This window comes from Lissotriton helveticus, chromosome 10, assembly GCF_964261635.1.
Source record: "Lissotriton helveticus chromosome 10, aLisHel1.1, whole genome shotgun sequence".
Lineage (NCBI taxonomy): Eukaryota > Metazoa > Chordata > Amphibia > Caudata > Salamandridae > Lissotriton > Lissotriton helveticus.
Window position 1 is genome coordinate 212,599,301 of NC_136071.1, and position 23,301 is coordinate 212,622,601.

Genomic DNA, 23,301 nt, shown 5'->3' on the forward strand with positions numbered 1-23,301 from the left:
CAAAGACACTTAAGAGATAATTTAAAGACAAATAATGCAGCCTATATCCACAGGCTACACTGTAAATGTAAATGTACATGTATTTATAAAGCGCAAATCACCGACCCGGTATCTAAGCGCTTGCTTAGGGAACCCGTCCTGGTATTCCCCTGTAAGATACCCCGGCAGGGTATCCACACGGTGAAAACCAGGCATCCCGCCGCGAGGGGCCGTAGTGGAGATTAAGCAAGCTATTGTCCAGAGTCGCAGAGTGTGACCCCGTGAGTCGAGTAGGCACCGGAGCGAGAATTGTCGAGACCGTGGAATTTTGGAGCCCGAAACCCGTAGAGGCGGGGAATCGAACCCTGGTCCACAGCCGATCTCAGCTTCCGGGTCTGCCGCCTCTAACCACTGAGCCACACTTCTCCACAGTCCAGTACTTCAACTAGAAATTCCACCAAGAACACACACAACAGCACTGCCTGCCCAGTTTCTTCCATAGAGAAACTTGCCTCTACCAGTAAAAGCCTCTGGAATGATAGAGAGGAAGGCATGGACAGACAAGCCCCATAGGCTGCCATTATGTGGCTTAAATAGGATACTGTGCCTTTAAGAGAACTTTCCAGAATTACTCCCAGTATCCCAGAATGCACAGCAGGTCCCACTTACTTTCAGTTCTTTTTTCCGGCTCCTGCTAACAGGACCCTGGTGCATTGAGCTCTCCCTTTTTCAAGGGTTTATTGGATTTTGTGCACTTTTTGACTTAAAAGTGTTTTTCATTTTGTGTACTTGGTGTTTCTCTTCATTCCTGGGTATTTGTTCAGGCTTTTTAGGGCTCTAAAATGCCTGCTCTGTTCGACAAGTGCCCTGCATGTGGAAGGAAGAAGGCCAAGTCTGATCCACACGACGTCTGCATACTCTGCCTCCCTGAAGCACATGTTCCTGAAGGATGTGACATTTGTCAGACCTTTACAACAAGGACCCTGAGGGACAGGATGAAGATTAGGCTCCAAGGCCTAGAGGAGAGACAACTGCAGGCTGCAGGTGGGTCTGGGCAGGCTGGGAAGGATCCCTCTGCCTCTGCTGAGGCCTCTGGGGGGCTCCCCAAAGGCAGGAAGTCCAGCAAACGATCCCGGTCTCCGTCGACGTCGATTGCATCGACGACGACGTTGAGAGGGATGACGACGGTGTGTTCCCCATCTACCCGGGGCTCCGGGTCGAGACAGCGTAGAAGGTCGACGTCGAAAGGCCTGGGTAGGCCGCCGTCGATATCACCGTCGACGGCGTCTTTGGCGTCGGCGTCGGCGTCGAGCCATCAACGTCGAAGAAGGACCAGCAGGCGTCGGCGCTCGCCGTCGAGGCGATACCGCCGTTCGCCGTCGAGCAGACATTCGGCGTCGAGGGGTTCTTCGACGTCGAGGACTGCTAGGAAGCGGTCGACGAGGAAAAGTTCGTCGCCGAGAACTGACCGCTCGTCGTCGAGGTGGCGACGCTCGGCGTCGAAGAAGAAACACTTGACGTCGAGGAGACGGCGTTCGACGCCAGAGTCCCGGGGTCGACGTTCGACACCAGAAAAACGACGCTCGACGTCGAGAAGGAAGAGATCGGCGTCTGGGAGCCGTTCCGCCTCCCCAAAATGGCGCAGAAGGAGTTCTGGCGCCAGAAGTCAAGCGGGGTCTGGTGGAGGACGCCGGAGGCGGCGCTCACATTCTGGAGGGGCTGGTTCGCAGTCCCTTCCGCCAAAGAAGTCACCGGGCTCGGTGTACTGGGAGGTTTATACGCCGCCTCGGCATAAATCACCTCCTCCTCTACCTAAGGAGGATCCGCCCATTAAACCCCCGCTACCACCACTTCCTCCAGCGGGGCAACCACATCCACCACTTCCGCCACGTGGGCCTGCCCCTCGGCCGGAGAGTCCTCCGGTTCCTCCGCCACAGTCGGTGTCACTGCCTCGGCTACCTACAACACCTAAGGGGACCCCAAAACCTAGAACCCAGGATAAACCACGGAAGACGCCTCCACGGAAACCTACGGAGCATCCACGTACTGGGAGATTGCGATCACGTTCCAGGAGGAGGGAAAGATCGCGCCATCGGTCTTCGACCCGGTCGAGACGGCGCCACAGGAGGCACAGGTCTCTTTCACAGACAAGGTCCTCAGGGACCAGGGTCTATTCTCCGACGTTGTCGGAATCACCAGAGGCAAGGGTTTCACCAATTGATGATCTGGTGTCTTTTCAGGATGTCCTTTTGAGAGGTGCAGCAAAACTGGGCATCTCGTTGACGGTGCCCACGCCCAAGACGTCGGTGATCTTTGAGACGCTGCACCAGAAGCATCTGTCCCGGCCATTGCTGCCACTGGTACCGGGCCTGGAAGAACCAGCCATGGACCTTTTTCTCACCCCGGCAGTGACCAAGGCTGCTCCCTCGAGGCTACAGAAAAAATACCGGGCTCCCGACTCGGATCCGGCCTTCCTGAGGATGGATCCTCCTCCGGATTCTGTGATTGTGACGGCAGCGTGCAAACAGCATGCCGCCACTCCATCGTCCACAGTTCCACCAGATAAAGAATCTAGGTGGCTGGATTCGTCTGGAAGAAAGGTTTGTGGGACATCGGCAACTTCCATGAAGGCTGCGAGTGCCACTGCCTTGTTGGGGCGATATGATCGAGCCCTCTGGGAATCCCTCCAGCAGTTTGTGGAACATCTGCCGCGTGAGAAGAGGGAAGATTTCCAGGAAGTGTTGAACGAGGGGATGTTGGTGGCGAATCAGGTCATCAGTGCTGCAGCCGATTCTTCCCTGCTGGCGGCGCATGGTTTCTGCCGTGGGATTAACCAGCGAAGACACGCCTGGCTCCGCCTCACGCCGCTAAAACCTGACGCACAACAAAGGGTTGCCAATCTCCCATTCTCTGGCGAAACCCTGTTTGGGAAACATGCGGATGACGAAATGGCCCGCATGAAGGCGGAGGCTGAGATGCTCACGGCTGTGGGTTTGGAAAAAAACAAGGATAGTAAGAAGTCGTACCGCCCGTTCCAGAGAAGGTTTGGTGGACAGGGCAGAGGGCGTGGTCAGTCTTCAGGACAACAACAGCAGCAGCAACAACAGCAGCAGTTCCGAAGGCCGTTCCAGAAGCGCCAGAAAGGCAGAGGAGGCCACCAGTCGGCAACAGCGACTAAAGGCCCGGCCGGGTCTAGGCCCTGAGCGCTTACTTCCCCTACATCCGTTACCCACTCCGGTGGGGGGAAGCGTTCAATTTTTTCTGGCAGAGTGGAGAAAAATTACTCAGTACAAGTGGGTGCTGAATATTGTTTGCAATGGATACAGTCTTCGGTTCACCAGCCCGCCTCCATCGATCCCTCCGGTCAGCTCGCAGTGTCACTTCAGGTAACCAGAGAAGAAGGCAGTATCACGCTTCTTATCAGGGAAATATCCCCTTTTCACCGCACAAACATGATGCAAGCATCCCTTGCATTTTAACCAAACGAGCCTTATACAACCAGAGAAGTAGGCTGTCCTCTGCGCTTGAATTGAGAACCATAAACTCACATCGCAAGGACATGACATAGGCGCCTCTGGGTTTTAATAGATCAAGAAAAGACGATTGAACGTTTGATGGGGCCTAAGTATTTCGGAATGCCCATATTCAACGCTTAATGTCCTAGCACCAGGACGAGTTTACTCTTAGCCAGACTTTACGATTTTAAATGGATGCATGAAGCTAGCAAACCTCTCTGATACACCACATTCGGATTTGGATAACAATTTATACCCAACAATTCCAAAAAGCAAACCCTAAGGGTGATTTTACTGACCCCTGTACGACGACAGACATTATATGTAGTCTTGACAAAGGTGGAGAATATTGTGGAAAACCACCGAAACGCGTCGACGCACCATTTAGTATAATTCACAACTCGGACATCTTTGTTGATATACTATTTTATAGAATACATAATTTAGGTGTCAAAAATAGAGTACGATTATACACCCAGTATTGCACGAGTCCAATGTCTTACTTTTTTCTGTCTTTTTGGTTCAATTTTGCTGGTCAATATTGAATATGAAGTGTATGTTTTATTGTCATTATCTTGTTTAATCAGTGTTAAGTGGTCTCTTAACTGTCCACTTTTTTAAATGTTTGTATTACCAATAAACTGTAAGAATTCTTATTATACACATGAATCTTGTTATTGTTTCTGACTTTCTAGCTTTAGTGTTATTTAGTCCAGTTCAAGGGAATCTCTCCTTTTTCAACGGTTGGTTAACCCTATTTCCCTTAACTTCCGTCTAAGGGGTACCTCTCATACTCATCCCTTCAATTGCGCGAGCTCCAGGCGGAGGCCGATATCCTGTTAAGGAAAAGGGCGATAGAAGACGTACCTCTGTTTCAAAGAGGAAGAGGTCTGTACTCCAGGTTCTTCCTGGTTTGCAAGAAGAACAAGAACGAGTTCAGGCCCATTCTGGACTTGAGACAGGCAAACAAGTGGATTCGCAGGGAAAAGTTTTGCATGCTGTCGTTGCATCAGAATGCGTACTTCCATGTGCCCATTGCACACAAACACAGGAAGTTCCTGCGGTTCCAAGTCGGCGCCAATCACTATCAATACACAGTACTCCCATTCGGACTGAAGTCTGCGCCGAGAACATTCTCGAAGTGCATGGTGGTGGTAGCGGCGCACCAGAGAAAGAACAAGGTGTTCGTCTACCCGTACCTGGACGATTGGTTGATCAAGGCCTCCTCCTTCTCGGAAGCACAAGCAGACTTCCAGAAGACGTGCGTTCTCTTGAACAAGCTGGGGTTGCACATCAACATGTCCAAGTCTGCCCCTACTCCAGTCCAGTGCATACAGTACTTGGGAGCCTCCATCAATACGCTGTCAGCAAGCGTGTCTCCTTGGGAGGAGCGACGGTTATCACTCCTTCGGAAGGCTCAGGCTCTTATGACCACTCCATCTACTACAGTGAGGACGGTGTCTTCTCTACTGGGATCGATGGCCTCTTGTATCTTCCTGACGCCACACGCGCGACTGCACATGAGACCGTTGCAGGAGTGCTTGGAGGACCAGTGGGATCAGAGGACAGGATCTTGGGACGACAGGATACGACTGTCTCTGCATGCTCTTCAGTCTCTGAAGTGGTGGTGTTCAGCGGAGAATCTCCTGAGAGGGGTTCCCTTCCACAAGGACATTCCCACACAGACTATCGTGACGGATGCTTCTCTCCACGGTTGGGGGGCGCACTCCGGAGACCTACAGATTCAAGGGGCGTGGTCCCCGACGGAGTTCACGTACCACATCAATTTCCTGGAATTCAGAGCTGTTCACTTGGCACTGAAGGCCTTTCATCCGTCCTTCCAGACCAACTCGCTGCTTGTACAGACGGACAATACGGCCACGATGTATTACCTCAACAAGCTCGAGATCGCGCAATCTGTCGCAGGAGGCGCAGGCGATCTGGCGCTGGCTTCTGGCCAGAGGACTGACGATAACGGCTACCCATCTGCCAGGTGTGCAGAATGTTCAGGCGGACGCACTGAGCAGACTGATTCAGGAAAACCACGAATGGGTCATAAACGACGAAGTACTAGGAGAAGTCTTCGCAAGGTGGGGAACTCCAGATGTTGATCTGTTCGCCACCGCCGAAAACAGCAAATGCCGAGACTTCGCCTCCAGGTACTACCAGCGGGGGACGCTGGGGAATGCGCTATGGATCAACTGGTCGAACAGCTTTCTGTACGCTTATCCACCCATTCCCCTGCTTCTGGCAGTGCTCATCAAGCTGGCCCAGTCCTGGGCGCGCATAATACTTATTGCTCCGGAATGGCCCAGGCAGTGGTGGTTCACGGACCTGCTTCACCGGTCTCTCCTTCCGCACATACGGCTGCCGTGCAGGCCAGACCTTCTCACGAAGTTCGGGGGACAGATGTTACACCCCAACCTATCGTCTTTGAGTTTGGCGGCATGGCTCCTGAGTTAGTGCAATATGGCCATTTGAATCTGCCCGAAGATTGCATGGACATTCTGAAGGAGTCTAAGCGACCTTCCACTCGGACTTCCTATGCTTACAAGTGGAAGAGGTTTTGTATCTGGTGCAAGTCTAAGAACTTTGACCCGACGACGTGCAAGGAGGATGTCATCCTTCCTTACCTTCTAAATTTGGCGCAGTCTGGCCTTAATGTTCATTCCATTAAGGTCCATCTCGCTGCACTGACTGCCTACAGGAAATGCCCTTCACAGACTTCCTTCTTCCAGATCCCTGTGATCAAAGATTTTCTGGAAGGCTTGAAGAAAGTATTCCCTCCTGTCAGGCTCCCTTCGCCTTCATGGGAATTGAATGCGGTGCTGTCCAGGTTGATGAAGGAGCCTTTTGAACCTATTCATAAGGCTTCGCTGCAGCATCTGTCCTGGAAGGCGGCGTTCCTCGTGGCCATTACATCATTACAGGGTGAGTGAAATTCAGGCGTTGTGTTGCCAAGACCTTATACTGTATTTCATGCTGCTAAGGTTGTTATGCGTACTCACCCTAAATTTCTTCCCAAGGTTATTTCTGATTTTCATGTCAACCAGACCATAACTTTGCCTACGTTTTTTCAGAATCCTTCATCTCCAGCGGAAAGGTCTTTACATTCCCTGGATGTCAGGAGGGTGTTGAAATTCTATCTGGATAAAACCAAAGATATTCGTAGGTCAGACCATTTGTTTATCAATTATGGATCAGTTAGGACGGGTCTTGCGACCTCTAAGCAGTCCATCTCTAGGTGGATTGTGTCCTGCATACAGTTGTGTTACCAAAAAGCTAATAAGACCTTAGGGGGTAAACCTAAGGCTCATTCCACCAGGGGCAAAGCTGCCACCACAGCCTTGCTCTGTAATGTTCCGATTGCAGAATTCTGCAAGGCGGCCACTTGGAAGTCGGTTCATACCTTTGCTAAGCATTACTGCCTGGACACTGATGCCAGGGCAGACGCTCAGGTTGGGCAGGCTTCGCTGCGAAATCTGTTCGCACAATAAGTGGTTATTTCTCTTTTCTCCACCGCCGCTTTGGTGTGGGGATGGGCTTGCCATTCTATTCACTAGATTATGACTATACACAGAGATCCCCTACTACAGAAGGAGTAGTTTCTGTCCTGTAACTCCAGTTCTGTAGTAGGGGTATCTCTGTTATAGTCATAAGCGCCCGCCCTCCTCCCCGGTGGAGAGATATTCATGTAAGGAATGCTACAGGTCTGGCGTGTACGCCTTCAGAAAGAACTGAAAGTAAGTGGGACCTGCTGTGCATTCTGGGATACTGGGAGAAGTTCTGTTAAGTTCTCTTAAAGGCACAGTATCCTATTTAAGCCACATAATGGCAGCCTTTGGGGCTTGTCTGTCCATGCCTTCCTCTCTATCATTCCAGAGGCTTTTACTGGTAGAGGCAAGTTTCTCTATGGAAGAAACTGGGCAGGCTGTGCTGTTGTGTGTGTTCTTGGTGGAATTTCTAGTTGAAGTACTGGACAGTGTAGCCTGTGGATATAGGCTGCATTATTTGTCTTTAAATTATCTCTTAAGTGTCTTTGCAGTTCTGCAATTTTTTGACAGTTTAAGAGATTATTTTTGATTGCCGGGGTCCACGCACATGAGCGGGACTATTCACTAGATTATGATTATAACAGAGATACCCCTACTACAGGACTGGAGTTACAGGACAGAAACTACTCCTTCATCGCTATCAGCAGAGGAACTTCTGGATACTAGATGGAAGAAGTCACAGAATATATTATCAAATTACCTAGGATAATGTGCTTTAACTACTGGTTTATATTAGCTAGAAAGGGTGCAGACAACCCTGTTGACAACTCATCACCGTTTAACCCTTTCTTTAAAGCAGATTAATCCTGGAGAATATTTGAGGTAGGGTTAGATGTGATAAGAGTCATAGGTTTTTCAAATAAAGAATGTATTTAACAATTTACATATTTGTAATCTTCTCTTTATGCACATTTGTAATGTTTACATTTTTACAATGTGATTTACATTAGTGTCTGCATTTGCTAACTTTATATAAATATTGGTTTTCTTTGTTTTCTTTTTTTTAGGTGTAGATATTTTAGCTAATTGTGTTATTCTCTGACTTTATTTATTGAAGTGTGACTCCCTTGTAGTATTTAGCAGAGGGCAATTCTGGTGTATGGCTTACTCCAAGGCTAAGCTGATGTGGATTTGAGTTTATTTGGCCTGTTGTACAAATGTAGTAGAAGTGAGTGTAATATTGGTAAATTATAAAACACTATTTTTAGGTGTATTTTTGCCTGACACTCTCTGTGACCAGCATCATTTCCCATCCCTCCTCCAACTTTGTAGTAGATATTCCATATTGTCCAACCACTTCCTCATTCCATTCCAACATTTACACCAAGTGGCAGCCATAATACTTGTTCAAGCGGAAGAGGGGTGTTTCTTGTATGACAGACTCATAACTGACACACACTCCTGAGCACACTCAAACTCACATTCACACAATTCCTATCCTCATTGATACTCATTCATCCTCACTCAAACTCCCTTACTCTAACTCCACACTCTAACTCCACACTCTCTAACATTTATTCCTAGTCACTCAAGCTCACTCATACTCCCAGTCACTCTCCCTCTCTCTTTTACACTTATGTGACCAATCCTCGGTGTGTTCAGCAGAGAGGCCAATGAATGGATGAGCACATGGTCCACAGACCTTCATGAACCAGAACTATTAAAAGATCACATCCCATTCAACTCCAACTCTAGAGCTCTAGGGTCGTGGACCTTGGTCAGCGGACTCGATAATTCTCGCTTCGGTGCTTACTCTAATCAGAGGTTCCACTCGGCAACTCTGGGCATTAGCTTGCATAATCTCCACAACGGCCCCACCAATTCCGGGGATGCCTGGCTCCACCTTGGGGACTCCCAGCAAGGGACCATCCCACAGTGAAAGCCAGGACGGGTTCCCCAGAGTTATACAGCGCCAGGACGCCCCGTTGCTGGGGCAGCTGTGCGCTTTACAAGTATACTACATTTACATTTACATTTATAGAGGTGCCTCAGTTAACATTTTCTCTACACAATACAATATTGATGAAAATATTACAGAAACACAGTATCTGGGAAAAGCAACCGTGATGTACAACTTGTGAAATGTAAACAGTGACCGTCAGGGGCGGCTGGTGGATTTTGAAAGTGGTGGGGCGAAAAACGATACTGTAGTGTAAGAAGCGAGCGAGCGAAGCTGGCGAGCCCGAACTGCCAAAGGAGGGTGCGGGGGGAATCCCCCCGCAAGAATTTTTTTAAAAAAATGGGTTCAAATGGTGGGTTTTACACCACATATTTACTGCAAATTGTTGCAAACACGGGGTACAAATATAGCATTTTAAAGCACAAGTGAGAAGAAAACATTAGAAACATATCAAAAATGTGCCCAATCCTCTAACTGGTCTGCTTGCAAAATGACCCCCAAGCCAAGCACACAACCACTGGAAACAGGCCCTCTAAGTGTTTTCTACCTGTAACACATCTCTGCCTCTTCACTGTATTGGATGATGAAGTCATCAAGGCTCACACCATTGGTAACATTGCAAGTACTTTAAAAATTAGATTGCCAAATAGATCCATCCCAGGATTGCAGTTCATCCTTGATTTTTTTAAGATTAGACGGACAAACTGAAATTGTTTTCCAGCAAACTGTTTAGTTTGTAAAATATAACATTTATATACCATAAATGAACACAGACAGAAGGTCCACATAACATAAATTGAGGTGCAAAACATACAAACCTGACAACAAAATTTTGGGTGGATAGCAGAGATATAGTGAAAGTAACAGATATGGTTTATAAAATGACAATGGAGAAAAAGGAGTTAACAAAAGAAGTTTAATTTTTAAACTAAAACTTAATAATAAAACATATATAAATGTAGAGCATAACAATAAATAAAATAAAAATCAGTGAACAAAGTAGTTTGCATTTAGGGCCTCATTTATGAGGTTTTGCTGTAGGGCAGCACAGCAGGCATTGTTGTTGCTCTGCCCTACGGCAAAAAAAAGGGCATGAATGCACAGTATCTATCAGATACAGTGCATTCCTGTCTTTTTCCCCTGCACCGGCACACAATGAGCTGCTGTGCCCCAATGCAGGCACCATTGCACCATGGTGCAAGGGTGCCTGCATTACAGGCAATCACAAGAGGCTTTTTCCTCTTTCTCTGTGTGCTGCAGAAGGCAACACACATAGAAAAAGGAAAAACGAGGGGAAATAAAGATATTTCTCCACGCTGTGCTTGTGGCTCCCTTACGCCTCTCCTGGGGAGGTCTTTGTTTTTGGCGCTGCCTCAGATTACAGATTTCCCAAAAATCTGGGGTAATGTCAAAAAGCCATGGATGTTGCTGGGAACACCCCCAGCACCACTCAGTGCATGCAGAAAACAGTTTTAAATGGGCCATATTTACGAGGCAGCCTTAATCCAAATAAAGTGGCTTAGTGCTGCCTCGTACATATGGAGTAGGCTCCTGGAATTTCTATGATCTCCACAGAAACACTACAAATCCTGTATCTGCACAGCCACTTTCCAGTTAAGTTGAGTGGACGACAGGTCTTGTGTGCATGTGAGAGTATGTGTGTGACAAAGCATGCCTATATTTGTGCATGTGAGTGTGTCTGTGTGATCCCATAGCTATGGGTAGAATGATTGTTGGGGGCCGTTGCACACGGAGGCATAATAATTGCCACATCATAGTGTAGTAGTTCAAAACTTACTGAGTTGGGCAACCCAGCCCTTACAGCATCCCGCATACTGACTGGTGGTGGACTGAGGCAATAGATGCAGGGCAGTAGGCGAGCATGGGGATGGAACGAGCAAGGCCTGGAGCTTTGGGAGCTGGGAGCTTAATTTCCCTCCTGTCTTTCTTCACAACATTCACACTCACATGTACAGCCAATTTCCGATCACCAGAAAACCCTTGTGCAGAATATTAATTTAGTTATGATCGTAGCAGTTTTCAGATTCGCAGCTTCTAGCTTAAACCCTCTAGATAGAAACATACTGGTCTCCATGCTTCCTTGAATAAAAGTTGTAGCTCTTAACACCGATTTTTGGCTCATCCATAAAACTGCTAGCAAACTATTTTTCACAGCTTCAATACAATTATTCCACCTACACAAATCTTGTCTTGTAAAAATTAGTTCATGTTGGAACTTTTGTCTTACTATCCATCACTGCAAGAAAATTTCAAATACCCAACTATACTTGGGTCCAGGACATTGTAGATAATACGTGGATTATTTTAAACTCTTCCTGGATGCCATATTTTATTGCCAAAAACTGTACCTGCTCTATCCTGCTAAACACGTAAGTTGCCGTCAATATATAAATATAAAAAATATTGCACTCAAAAGTTGTTGATATTTATAAGTTAATATTGCCAACAAAACCAAAAATAAAACCCTTTAGTCTGCACACCTCAAGATATGGTCATATTTCCACTGGTTAAATAATCCTATGTGAGCAGCAGCTCACCCACAGACCTCTGCAGCCGGTTCATTAACCTTATGATACACTCCTGGGAGTGGATCCTGTAACCAGTAGATCACCCACAGACCTCTGCAGCAGGTGCATTAACCCTCCATGATCAGTTGATCCCCCCACTGACCTCTGCAGCAGGGACATTATCCCTCCGTTACTCTCCGGAGAGTGGACCCTGCGAGCTGCAGAATACACAGACCTCTACGGTAGGGGCACTGAAACAGGAGTCCATCAGATGCCACCCACTTTACTGGCAGGTTCCAAAGACCAGTCCTGGTACTAGAGCTCGATTGTTAATTTTCCCAGATGCGGAGATGTGTGTGCACAATACTTGCACTTCACAAGTCCACATCCATATCCAGCAATACAGCTCAGCTAGTGAATGCACCGGTGCAGAGTTTTGTGAGCTGAATACTGTTCAAAGGTGTGGATTCATGTGAAAATGGAGCATATACCTTCTTTTCATTTCATTTGCTGTGGATCAATCAACACCAGTGCCTAATTTAAACCAGTGGTTTCCAATGTTCAGCACCGGCACTTAATCATCAACATTGGTGCTTTTTATGAGCACCAGTTAAGGACACATTCATTTATTAGTTTATTCATGTATTAGTCAAGTGAATCGCCAATATTGAGTACTCCCACTACATATACATCACTTACCTTTATATACACATTTAAGATTACAGGGTATGATTGCATAGTGCTCAGGCCCATTTTATGACCTCAGTTCTTCCCCGACCACACAGGTGAAACCACCTGCAACCCTCAGTGACAGTTCCCAATCTTTGCTGCTTGGTTAACCGGACACCTGCTAGGAACCTGAGCCTCCCCACCACCACGTATTCAGGGAGGTACCGTACCCCATGCAGTGTAACTGTTATCCTACACTCCCGTCCTGGTGTGTAAAATTGTCAGTATAGCATGAAGCCTGTCTGACAACCTCGGTGCTGTTCTGGAGGTAATACTGCAGCGGTGTGGTAACCTTAAAAAATTAGCAGGTGCCATGGCCTGTGACAGCTACAGCACCCAAAGCAGAGCCTTAAGATGAGAAGGTATGGGTGGGTGGGCACGGCTAGAGCCCTTGGAGGCCCCAGTCCTATTGTCACAGAGACAAAGAGGGATGGCCAAACATGGCAGACATTGATGATTCCTTTGTAGGGTCCAGCATACATAAGATGGTCTTCGCATTTTTTTCACTGCCTGGGAGTGGGATTTGTAATGGAAAGGTCTGACTTCACAGTGAAACTTTTGGGAAGGGCTGGGTCAGTGGAACTGGGTGCCTGAAATTCCTCACTGTATTTTACAGGGGATGGGGATACAACTGCTTGAGGGAGAGATGTATCCAGACTGGTACTACAAGCTCTCAGTATCCACCACGCCGAGCATATCCGCACCAGTGGGTTGGCTTCACAAACGAAGGCTAGTAGGAAGGCTCAGCAGCTATTGCATTGCTATTTAGATAGCCCTTCTCATGCCCCTTGTTTGCCTAAATCACTATCTGGGTGGTTCAACTGTATTATTTACATAGCGCTTCTTATGCATTGTGTACATGAAGCGTTCTGCTTTGTATTGGGTTCCTGGAAGCCCTACAGATTGCATGGTTGGCACGGCGTTCTTCATAGGTTGGCTGATTTGTGGAAGCATGGCCGCCTAATGTTGCTCCATGTAAGCACGGGATGTAGCACAGAGGTGAGAATTCATGGCGTCATGCACAGAGGCCCTTACCAGCAGCAGCCAGCCAATGTGGTCTGCTAGGGTATACTGGCTGCTGCTAAAACCTCTGTGCACGATGCCATGAATTCTCACCTCTGTGCCACATCCCGTGCTTACATGGAGCAACATTAGGCAGCCATGCATTTCAGTATATTAAATGAAAAAGGAAGGATTAAAGAAGGAGATGTAGTCCAGTGGCTTTGTCCTAAGTGACTTTCATTTGGAATTCCATTCCAACGTGACCAAATGGCGTGAGCCTGGGCGAATTATTTTACACTTTTATACAAAACTCGACCGCTTTACATGAGCAGTTACACAAGGACACATTTGTTTTAATTTTGCTAGGCCAGGGGAGATTGTGATTTGTCCACAAACACAGGATGTTAAGCCAACGCTGAGACTCAAACCTGGTTCCCCAGCAGCTCGATAGTCGTCAGCTTTGGCTGTTGTGCCACCTCCTCTCCCTGAGTGTTGCCGGTGCCATATGTGTGTCCTTAAAGGTTTGAGGACGGCGGGCACATCGAAGGGCAATCTGTTTGCAAAGGGTACCGCCTAATCGGAGAATTTGGATTTTTAACTTCAATTTGGCAATATCAAACTTTAAAAGGGCTGGGAGACAGCAATGTTATCTGGCTTTGTAATGTACCACAAGGTTGCAGGCTGCTTCACAGCACATGTGCTTGGAAGATTTTATGGTCTTACAGAGTACCTGGAAGCTTGTTTAAAAGAGTCGGAGAACCCAAAGAATCTAGTGTGAGCGAGGAAAATAAGGGACAACCATAGGCTTTCACTCCATAGATGGGACAGTCCGAATGAAAAATGACACATAAACTCTAAAGGTGCACGGTAAAAGCAGGGAGCTGGATGGTAAAATAGTTCCAGTTCCACCCTAAAACCCAGAGAGATCCATGCCCATCAAGTAGAATTATAATTTTACTCAGATAACAATATTAATAAAGAAAGAAACCTTTGAGTTGCGCACATTGGTGAGACAGGTGCATATTTGATGTGTGTTAGCGCAAGCCAGATTAGATTTCCAGGTAGCTAATATCACTTTGCAGATCAAGAGTTCTATTTTCTCTTTTACATTTGAAATAAGGGCCAAGAAACACAAATATGCAGACTACTGTGGGCGATAAGACTGGGTGGGGTGGTCAAAATTAATACTCACAGGCACTGCTAAGCCACCAAGGGAGAGCCCTACGGAGTCCACCCAAGTGCGACAGTGGGTCGGCCAAAATACATTTAAAGGGCAGAAGTATGTGAATTTCAGGGAAAGTGAAATTACGTCTGTAGCTTAAATCTTGGAAAAATATTAATGCCAACTGCACTATGAACGCTCTTCTTTTTCTGAAAGCTTGTTATTGAACCCACAGGCCCTGTTTGTGTTTCTATGTCTGAATGCATATTCTTCACAGCTTCAGAGGCAATCGTCATGCAGAAATTAAAGCCAGCTCCTTTCGAGCTCTACGGCTCAGTCACTCAGATAAATGATGTTCACTTCACACTTTAAGCCCGTGTTAGTATATCCCTGGAAACCCAAAGGACTGACGCAGCTGAGGGCCATTAATAGAAGGCATTACAATCACACGTGCAGATTCAACTCACAAGTAAACACTCAAGTGAAAATTGCTGCGAGTCATGAAACGCAAAGCAGGATATTTTGGAATAAAGTATGACCGATTTCCTTTAAGTGATAACACCAGCCGGGAAAACACTCTGCTTATTTATATTAATAATTTTACAGACATGGCTGTATCTCACACAGAGCCAGCCAGCAGCAGCAATCATGGCACGGATGTGCTCTGTAAAAAAAATGTTTTTTAAATCACGTCCTGACTGCGCCAACACCACAGAGTGGAGAGTGCTGTTTATGGAGCTGTCAAGCAGGAAAATCTAAATACGCGGCCGGCAGCTGGTGCCAGGTCACGCCGATGTCATGTACAACATGGGCCAGTTTGCCACTTCACCCACCCGAAGTTTGACCATTAAAGGATAGTAAAATAACTTTTTAACAAGTTCTGCACATTTAAGGGACATGACCGAAAGTTCAGCGCTAAGCTCTCGTGGTTCCAGAATCCGTGCGCAAGTACCTCTTCCAGCCCAGAGTTTTTACTTCATGTCTTGTAGATGCAGTAATTTATATGCATAAAGCTGGACTCATGGAGCTCAGAGCAGCAATCCTGGAATTTCTCAGAGTGCTCCTTTTTTCCCAGGTCAGTACAAATAGTTTATTCATATTCGACGCTTTAATAATCATTATTTTGTAATAGGATAAGCAGAACAACAAATTCCAGAATGCAAAGAAAAAACTGCACTTGAAGAGTTACGTGGAACTGGGTAAAGTGCGAACTCTGCAAAGTTGCGGTGCTCTCCCTTCTCAGCATGGCTACTGCACTGTAACTGCACTTCTCAGGGCACTGGGGTAACAGACATCCATGCAGCTCCTGTGGTGGGCGGCTTGTTTTCTGTACTTAAGGGGTGGAGGGGCTCAGGCACTTTCAGGACCAGCACAACCGCTAACCATCGCACTCCTCCAAGTGTGACAATTGAGACTATTCTAGGCTCCCAAATCTAAGACTGGCTTAGGCAGAAAGTATTAGTCATTTTCAATGTATATTGAATCAATAAATTACTGTGACTGTGATCATCCCTAAATTAGACAGAAAACGCCACCATGTGACAGACTGCCATAAGTGTTGGTGTTGAAAATTAATGGGGCAGATTTACAAGCTCCCTGCGCCACCAGACGCAGGGGGCTCCTCCATATTTACAAGGAGAAGAAAAGCCACCCTGCGTGACTTTTCCTCTCCTTGTAAATATGGCCCCTTCACACACAGCACTTTGCGTTGAAGGGGCGTTCTATGGGTGTTGCTGTGGGTGTTCCCACGCAACACCCATGGAACAAGCACATCTCCAGATTTACGTGAAATCATAAATCTGGAGATGCGTGTGAATACTATGCCATCCTAAAGGTGGTGTAGCAAGGCACGATGAGGAGAAATGTTTTCATTTCTCCTCGTTTTTTCCTCTTTCAATGCGTGCTGAATTTTACAGCACGCACTGAAAGAGGAAAAAGCCTCTTGTGATTGTTTTTGTGCAGGAAGGTGCCCCTTCCTGCACAACAAAAATCTCCCTACGACGCAGGCATCCTTGCACCATGGTGCCAGGGTGTCTGCGCCAGCACATGGCTGCAGTTTGTGCACCAGTGCAGGGGAAGCACAGAGATGCAACATATTCTTGTAAATATGTCGCATCTCTGTGCTTTCAAAAGTAACACAGCACGGCGCCGCAAAATGACTTGCTGCACTGTGCTGCGTTACTTTGTTGTAAATCTGCCCCGAAGAGAGATAAACTACAGGTAAATGCTGGTGCTGAGCACCGGAAACCACTGGCTCAAATTAAGCACTGGATATAGTCCTTACGAAAAAAATGTGCAAGAAAGGGTTATTGGCATTCAAAATATTTTTACGTCTCTGTGGGATTTAGGATGCAGTCTATATGCCTTAGCTAGGGCAAGGTAGAGTAATAAAGACGATTAATGGGGAGAAGGGGTCCAGGTGGTGGAACTGAGATGAGGTAGTCAAGAGCTGGTGAAGGAGAGGATAAAACTAGAATCATTGGGAGGTGAAATGAGGAACATCCTTAGGAGATGAAAAGGTCAGGCTGAGGGAGGAATAGGCAATGAGGGAGACAAATAAGATTCAGAACAATTATTAGGTGGAAAGAATAACACTATGTGGAAATAACTAGGTGGATTAAAGAGATTGAAATGTTTTTGGAAAATGTACAACTGGGCATACTGAATGGGCTGAATCAGCAGCAGTGACGAGCATGGCATTGCATTAGACAAAAATAGCGAACTGGACAAATATTGCTCTTTGAAATACCATCCTTTGTCATACTTGTCATGAAATGATTTGGTCAAAACATGCACCATTTCACTATCAAAATGATTGTGTGAATAGTGCTCCCTGCTAACAATTTGCCTAGTCAGATTTCTCATTGAGAGCATATTCTGCATAGCTACGCCTTGAGACCTTGAAATAAACAAATAAACAAACCATTGGTCCTCTCTGTACAAAACGGAACTTATTGCACTCAAGTCAGTCTCTCTGCGCGCCCAGCCAGAGCCTCCTAAAAGCGACCCCCTTTCACCTCTCCTGTCGATGGCCTGCCTGCTTCCTGCTGCCAGTGTGAGTCCAGCCCCCAGAGCTCCCCTGACCCCTGCCCCCCTTAATTGCTCCCCAGATCCTGCCAGCTGGAAAGTTTCCCTTTTCCAGCCTTCTTGTCACGAACAGACAGGAAGATCAAAAGTAGAGGTATCCCCGGCTGCTTGCTGGCTCAGGCTGCCTCGAAAGTGTGCAGAAGACTGCAGGACGGTGCTTGACTAATTTAGAAGGAACACGGCCGGGCCTTTCTCTGGCAGTCTGCCTGGGAAAGGCCCGGCCCATGTTCCGTCTTAATATTTAGTCACCCAGGCAGCTTTCAAATAAATTCGTTCAGGCTGCGTGAAGCTGCAGCCATCCACTGTCATGATTAGTCGGGTCAGGACAGGTCACTCATAACAATAACAATGCTAATACTTACTTAACCCTTTAAGTGCTGCCGTCGGCCAACGGTCGTCACGGGCACTACCTCCCCAGTGCTGCGTGCGACCGTTGGACGTCCATTCAGCACTGGATAATGGACAGCGCAGCACTGGGGAGGTATATTTACGAAGCTCCTAAGGTGTTAATAATCACTGCTCCCCCTGCCTCATCGATATGTTCTCTTGCTCCGGGCTCACTCGTGACTGCAGACAGAGTGCACTCCCAAGCTGGAACATTCTGGAAGACACCTCCCCCAGACCCCAGCACCCAATCACTAATCAAAACAACAACTGTCACTGGGTCTCTCGAGGAAGAGGCAGAGGCCCAGCCCCACCCCACTACTTTCCCTGAAGCTGAACTGGCCCGCCCCCAGCCATTGCAATGAATTGGGAGCTTCAGACTCCTCCCTGGGCTCCACGAAGTTCACCCAAATGCAAAGCTGTATTCTGGCAGTGATACACAGGTCCTGCCCCCCTGTGTGTCATCACTGCTCTGCTTTCTGGCTCCAGGGTGAAGAATTTTTCGCCCTGCCAAAAGCATGCACAGCAGAGGCAGAGGCAGAGGCAGCCAAGAGCCAATACCCCCCTCCCCCCCACCCCCTCAAAGAAAACCCAGATTTGCCCATGTTTGTTCACCAAGCAGACAGCACAATTTATTTCTAGCTGCTTGGTGTTCCACCTCACATTTTTTTAATCCCCCAAGGGTGGTAGGGCGGCGCCCATCTCGCCCATGTACACCAGCCACCCCTGGTGACCGTATAACTTTTTACAGTTGTTGTTGCAAAATCGTTCTGCTAGGGATTGCCCTGGGCAAGGTTTGTTTGCTCAGGAGTGTTCTGGTGCGAGATAGCTGGGGACACAGATGGACTGGCTGGAGGAGTCGATCGAGCACACTGGGTGTCCAACTTACCTGTGATGGAATGCAAGGCACCAGCGGTCTCCCTCTTCAGGACCAGTTCGATATAGCGTTTATATGCCCCCCTTGGTTGTGTCCTCTTTGCAGATCTGACTGAATAAGGGACACAGCAGCACCAAAGAGAAAGTGAAAGCAGATACCTGTTTAAAGAGATACACTGTGTGTGCACAACTAAAACATGTACGGTGTTTATGTTTACTACATGTGATCTAACATCACAGAGTCTTCAGAGATAATGACTCTGATGCTGCCAGGCCGAATGTTAAGAGACTGTCCCACCCAGGGTTCATACGTAGGCAGTATCTTTGGCCACTCAGTGATTGATAGGCAGCAGTGGGCAGTAGAGGGCTGTAAGCTAATGCACCCAGGGATTCATTAAAAAAGTGTCACGTGCTGTGTATCATCTAAGGGTGTGGCAAAAAGGCCTTGGAGATTGGCAGGCCAGGGCTGGATCAAGGTAAGGCATGGCTTAGCCAAAAAAGTCATGAAGGATGATACAGGCTGTTAGAACTGGGGGTCTCTAGTTGGCAAAGGTAGGTACCACTGTCCAAATAGGGACCCTTGCTTCTAGTCAGGGCAAGGAGATAACCCTCTGAGATAACCCCTGCTCACCCTCTAGGTAGCTTGGCACGAGCAGTCTAGGCTAACCAGAGGCAATGCATAAAGTATTTGTACCAACACTCACAGTAACACAGGGAAAACACCACAAACTGACTCCACAACAGTTTATTAAAATAAAGGTATTTAATTTAAACTACACAAGACCAAAACGACAAAAATCCAACATACACAGTTCAAGAATATGGTTTCAAAAGAGTTCTTAAGGTTTGCGATAAAGTTCTTTCAGTTGCGATAGAATAAACCACAGATGCGTGAAAAGTGCACAGTTGCGTCACGTTTACTCACAGTACCTTTTAGTTGCAACAGAGTTCCAAAAGCAGAAGCTGGTGCGGTGGAAAACAAGCGATGCATTGCTCCTGAGACCCTGGGGAGGCGATGCGACAACCCCGCTGCAGCAGCGGGCGTGTTGCGACGAATCCGGTCTGTATGGGAAGGAAGGCCACTTGTATGGATTCCGGTGCGTAGATTCCGTAGGAAGTCTGTTCTCGCAAAAGGCACGATGCGACGATCTCGTAGGGGCTGCGACGATCTCCGGGGCAAAGATGCGCAGTCCAGCGGTGATCCTCTCTCTCGCAGCTCCTCAATGCGATGATTCTGCGACGATGCTCGCAGCGACGTGATGCGGTCCGAAAGCAAGCGGTGCAGCGATCTCACCCAGCGACGACAGGCTCTGCGACGACACTCGCAGCAATGTTCGACTTTCCCGCACCGGTCTGGTGCGTCCCGCAAACGAAGGATGCGACGGCTCTGGCAGCGGCATCAGGCGCTGCGACGATCTCGACCTTCGTAACGGTGGGAAACTTCTCGCACTGTCGGGGATGCGCTCCGCAAGCGAGCGATGCGACACTTTTCAATAGCAAAAGTCTCTCAAGCTTAGTTTCAAGCTTCCCAGCACAGGTACAACTTCCAGAGGCCCCACAACTGGATCAAGCACTCTAGGAAGGACAGAACTCTCTCAGCAGAGTTCAGGGAGCGGGGGTGAAGTCCCTTTGTTCCTGGGACTTCAGACAGGGAGCCAGCTCTTCTCAGGCCCTTGGAGATTCCTTCAAGACAGGGGACACAGCACACTAGCAAAGTCCTTCCCCTCTCCTTGGCAGCAAAGCAACAGCAGGTCAGTCCAGCAGAGCAACAGCAGGATAGTCTTCCTTCTTCAGAGTCAGCTTTCTCCTTGGCAGAGGTTCCTTCTTGATTCCAGGATGATCTAATGTTCTTTTGTCAGGGGTCCTGTACTTATACCCCTAAAGTCTTTGTTCTCTCAGGCCCAGGTGCTAACTCCTCCCACCACTCCAGTTGCAAATGCATTCATTCAGCCTAGGGCTGACTCAGCCAGCCTCCTGGGGAATCCCCAGCCCCGTCACTCTCAAACCAGACAGTCAATACACAAACAGGCCAAGGCACACCGAAGGGTCAGACAAGAGAACAACAACTTTCTAAAAGTGCTGTTCTTAAACACAGGATTTAAAAACAACTTTTCCTAAAAGATGTGTTATTAAATTCTGAGTTCAGGGATACTAGATACTTATGTCCTATCTTGTTCCTATGGGAAGAAATGCTGTTAACCACTGTAGCCAGCATCCCCCATGTTAATCTATGGAGCAAGATAGCCTTACAATAGTGAAAAACGAAAATGGCTGCCATTCACTATCAGAGCATGTCACCTGCACTAGTACATGCTCTACCTTTTACATACACTGCACCCTGCACAGGGGGGTACCTTGGGCCTTCCATAGGGGTGACTGATGTGCACAAAAAGGGAAGGGTAGGCCTGGTCAGTGGGGACACTGACCAGGAGGACATGGCAGTTTCTAAACTGCACATAGGCACTGCAGTGGCAGGCCTGATACACCATTTTAGAGCTACTCCTGTGGGTGGCACAATCAGTGCTGCAGGCCCACTAGTAGCATTTGTCATCACCAGCCCTGGCACACCCAGTGCACTTTACTAGGGACTTCATGGTGATACAAATATGCCAAACATGTATATTCAATTAGAATAACACTTTACATAGGGAGCACTTACACTCTGGCACTGATCAGCAGTGGCAGAGTGTCCAAAGCATCTAAACCAGCAAAAAACGAAATCCAGCACAGCATCAAAAATACAGGAGGTAGAGGCAAAAAGATAGGGGAAAACCACGCCAAAGATGCCAGGTCTAACACAGGCGCACTAGCACGTGCTATTGAAAAGTACCAGGATGTCAAACCCTTGCTCAATCAAGGTCAGACTGTGACAGACAGGCAGACTCCACTAATTGTGTACTTACCATTATAACAATGTAATAGGAATTTGAAACTGAGTGTGATTATCATGCAGGAAACTGGGCGAGTGGCGCTCCAAAGCCAAAAGCAACCAGCCACCCCTGTTTACACCTCAAATGTAGACCAACAGTGTTTAGATCTAAACAATCTCAGCGTAAAAGACTGCACCTCACAGCTAGAACTAAAATAGGCATAGATCCATGTCTGTACTTTTGATTAATTTTCCCATTCCTTCTCCCACTTTGTGATAGATTTTCCCAATACTACCCCTTGCCACTTCCACACATACACCTACAATTTAGAACTTTGTCACATAGTTCCACACACTCTTGCAGAGAACTTGACACATAAAAGAATAGGGCTTAAATGTGCATAGGTCCATGTCCATACCTTTACAAATTGCATTTAGGTGTACATCAAGTAATACCATAGACATACTACTACACATACCTATGACTGTCTTTCTGAATTGTTCCTTTTGTACTCAAATCAATGTTTAAATTGCAGTAATGGTGAGATTTGAAACACAATACCAGCCTAAATAACGAATGTGCTTTGGATCACTTGCTATTTTAATGACACCCTTCTGATCTTCTGGTTGCATTATCACACAATGGAACTTGTCTTTTGAAATTTGGATTTGGTTATAGAAACATGTTGTCCACTGTAGGAGTAGATGGAAAAATTACACTGGAAATAAGGAGAACTGTAATCTTCACATTTCGTAGTCAACTTGTGGATCAGATTAATTATTTTTCCACAAACTCAGTAGGAGGACTGAAGTAAAGGAGTGATGGTGTTTGCACTATCCCAGATTTTGGTAGCCTAACAGCTAGTTAGAATAGAGTCAGCACTTAGTATTGGCCTCTATGTTCAGATCATTGTGAAGTACTGCTGTACAGTCAATTAGCATTGCTCTGGCACACTGAATCACTTCTCTTACTTGCAGGGTGAGCAGTGCAAGAATCTCATTATTGGTCTCCTATAGGCTTAAAAACATTTAAACAGTCTTTGGATCCTTCCTGTAGCACTGATACATAGCTCCTTCCTCTCACAATACTTCTGTTGGACAGAGAAACATTGTAATAGGAAGTTGGTGTCCACAGCAAGGAATTAATCCATCAGGAATCTGGGATTGGAGAGACTAGGAACAATCTGTGCGCATTCCCTTCTAATTCTCACCATTTGATTCTTTCTTTTTTAGGTGCAGTGGGATAGATGAGGAAAAGCAAGACAGGAGGAGTGGGGCTGTCAAAGGCCCTATGCAGCTGGAGTTTGTGTGTCCAAACCCATTCTGAGAATAGCCAAAGGCCGTGCTAGTTGGGGATTGCTTGGCTGAAGCATGGTTCAACACAGGGAATGGCTGAAGGCCAGGCCCTGTGGCCCAATGCCCTGCTGAAGGCTGTATACAGTGGAAGTTTAGGCACCCAAGGAGGTTGGACGCAGGGCCTGGGAGACCTCTTTGAGCAAATTAATACTTACGCCTCTGCAATGCACTGCTTATGGCTTCCTATTTTACATTGCTCGTGACAAGTTGAATGGCATCACTGAGGACATCACCAATGACATCTCAAAAGAAACACATTGATTACTGCCTCACAGTTTGCATGTAGCAATTAATTTACACAGTTCTGCTATTAGTCAGAACGAATCTTCAGTGTAAATCTCCTTTACTGTGCAAAATCTA